General features: G+C 41.3%; 1 non-coding gene across 1 annotated transcript; it reads left to right on the top strand.

The window, feature by feature from the left end:
- The first annotated feature begins 202 nt into the window (after positions 1–202).
- On the top strand, positions 203–309 carry LOC112536762. Its single transcript, XR_003080720.2, has one exon. It is a non-coding gene; the product is annotated as a small nucleolar RNA R71 (small nucleolar RNA).
- Positions 310–3298: the final 2989 nt, after the last annotated feature.

Below are 3298 nucleotides of genomic sequence, written 5' to 3' on the forward strand. Positions count from 1 at the left end.
CATTTGGTTGACCACTCCCTGTCTTCCTGATCGGCTCCTAGAGGATTGCCACTGATAGTTGTTCATGGCCATTTCCTCTATCAAGTTCTGAGCCTGCTCGGGCGTCTTACTGTTTAGTGCCTCACCTGCTGCAGCATCCACCATCTGCCTCGTTGCAAGGTTCAACCCGCTGTAGAAGGTCTGAACCTGCATCCACACTGGCAATCCGTGATGTGTGCAGCATCTCAAAAGATCCTTAAACCTCTCCCATGCATCGTACATGCTTTCATCATCAAACTGCACAAAAGAAGATATGTCATTTCTAAGTTTAGCAGTTTTAGCGGGAGGAAAATACTTATATAAAAATTTTTCAGCCAACGCCTTCCAAGTATTGATCGTCTGTTGTGGAAGGGATTGCAGCCATCTCTTTGCTCTGTCCCTCAAGGAAAATGGAAACAATCTCAGCCTAATGGCATCATCGGTTGTTCCATTTATCTTGAATGTGTCACAAATCTCCAAAAAGTTAGAGATATGTGCATTGGGATCCTCACTGGGCAATCCTCCAAATTGCACGCTTTGCTGGATCATCTGGATAACATTGGCCTTTATCTCAAAATTATTGGCTGCTACAGCAGGTCTGACTATACTCATTTTCGTCCCATCTAAAGATGGTCGAGCAAACTCGTACATCATCCTCTGATCATCGTTGGCCTGGGGGTCATGGTTTTCCATCGTGTCTAGTCTATCCACAGGTACCTCAACCTCAATCTCCTCCTCTTCTAATTGCAACCTCTTCCTTAAGAGTCTGAGGGATCGTTCTGGATTAGATAGAGGCTCTATAAGATTCGAGTTTGAGCTCCGGTCATAAACTACAGGCCCGAAAGTCCACACAACCACCAATCAACAAAAACAATATAATAATAAATAATAAATAAAAATAAATAATAAATAATAAATAATAAATAATAAATAATAAATAAATAAATAAAGAATAAATGAATAAACAAATAATGACTAAATTAACACAAAAACAATTCACTCTAGTTCATAGTTACTGTGAGCTCCCCGGCAACGGCGCCAAAAACTTGATGGGCTCTTTATGCAACCTACACCTAAGGCAGTGAACCTACCGATGCAGCCTAGCACTAGTGAGTATCAAGGTCGTGTCCCTGGAGATCGGGTGAACCTAGAGTTACTACTGTTTGCTATGTTATCTAGTATGAAATAGGGTGTGAAAGTTCTAACGTACCAGCAAATGGTTATGAGTGCAAATAAGTAAATGAAGAACAATTGATAATCAAAAGACAATTGCAAAGAGAGAAACAAACCCAAAAGGGAGCCTAAGTGATGGAATTCTAAAGATGGATTTTATGGATTGCCGATCTTGCTTACCCGTGCCTAAATCCTGAATTGAATCCCGGTTCCTCTCTCGAGCTTACCGGATTCCTAACCCTGCACTAACCTAATGGAATCTCTTCCTATCAGATTACTACAGATTAGCATTAAGTATGATTTAAGACTATTAAAAGTTATTAGTTCTTAACCTAATGGAATCTCTTCCTATCTCTAAGTGTTAACTACCAGTTCTTACTATTCAATGTCCAGTTGTAACAAGCATTTCTCAATGTCAAGAAACAACCTAATAAATAATTAATCCAACGTCTCAAATTAACTGAATCAAACTTTTATTACTGAATAGCAAGAAGATTGCAAGAATGACAATTATAAAAAAACTAACAATTAAGCATAATCCATCAACAAAGGTGAACCCTAATGGATTCAAAAGATCTAGCTACTTATGTTCATGGTTAAAGCAATTAGGGAACAAAATAAGGAAAAACAAAATTCGAAATCTCAAACCCTAGTTGCCTCTTGAACGCTTCCAAAGTTTATCTTGATCTTCAATTCGATGTTGGAACAAGTGAAATCCCTCCTTCAATTGATGAAATTGATCTTTCAAGGTCTACCATTGAGGTATAGGAAACAAGTGATTAAGTGTGTGTCTTGGAATTGAGTCCAAAATTCATCTCCCTCCAAAAGAACTCAAAATTGCCTATATAGTTGATTGAGCATGGCGGGTCGTGTGATGATCCGGAGGGTCAGGCGTGATGATTCGACGGTGAGTCAAGCGATCTTGAATATGTGGAGTCTATTGTGCTGACTCCTTCCAAGCCGTGCCCAAGCTGGTGCTGAGCCACCACAGGCCGTGCTAGAGGCCGTGGTGGCTACGGAAGTTGTGCTGAAGTGGCACGATTGGGGATAGCCTCTTGGTAATTCAGCACGGCCGGAGTCCAGGCCATGCTCAACCCTCGGGGTGCTAGTTCTCACCCAATTTGATGGATCTTGGTCCGTAATCACACGTATTTCCCTCAATTATTGATGGTGTCCTTCGAAAATGACCTGAAACGAGAAAGGAAACAAAAGACAGGTGATTCTAGCATAAAACGGGATAATCATGCATAAAAATGTAAACAATCGGGCATGAAAACATGTGTAGTATGATGCTTTCGACATTGAGATTAGAGACAAGAAGGGCGCAAAAAATTTGGCAGCGGATCACCTATCCAGACTGAAGAATCCGAGCTTGGAAGCACTTGATGAGAGCACGATAGATGATCGATTTCCAAAGGAGCACTTGTATTCCTTGAAGGTATACTCTGATTCTCCTTGGTTTTCTTATTATGCTAACTACCTTGTGGCTAGGGTCTTACCAAAGTTTATGACTTATCAACTAAAGAAGAAATTCTTTGCTGGTTTAAAATGCTAAATTTGGGAAGATCCCTTCCTATATTGAGTGTGTGTAGACCAGGTCATTCGCAGATGTGTTTATGGCGAAGAGAGTCTCCAGATTTTGAGGCACTGTCATGAAGGACCCGTAGGAGGCCATCAAGTGGGGAACCATACTGCTAGGAAGGTGTTGGATGCAGGCTTTTATTGGCCAACTATCTTCCAGGATGCAAGGACATTTGTTCAGGTTTGCGATGCCTGTCAGCGCTCAGGTAATATCTCTGCCCGTGATGAAATGCCCCAAACTAGTATGCAGACTGTTGAGATATTCAATGTTTTGGGTATTGACTTCATGGGACCCTTCCCTTCTTCAAATGGCAATAAGTATATCCTCGTGGCTGTTGAGTATTTTTCCAAATGGCCTGAGGCACAGGCCTTACCTACTGATGATGGCAGAGTTGTTTGCAGGTTCTTTAAGAGGTTATTTACTAGGTTCGGCACACCTAGACCGCTAATTAGTGACATGGGAACACATTTCTGCAATGTTCAATTGGAGAAGGCACTCAAGCACTATGGTGTAACGCATCGATTT

Source organism: Ricinus communis, chromosome 3 (assembly GCF_019578655.1).
Source record: "Ricinus communis isolate WT05 ecotype wild-type chromosome 3, ASM1957865v1, whole genome shotgun sequence".
In the NCBI taxonomy this organism is placed as follows: domain Eukaryota; kingdom Viridiplantae; phylum Streptophyta; class Magnoliopsida; order Malpighiales; family Euphorbiaceae; genus Ricinus; species Ricinus communis.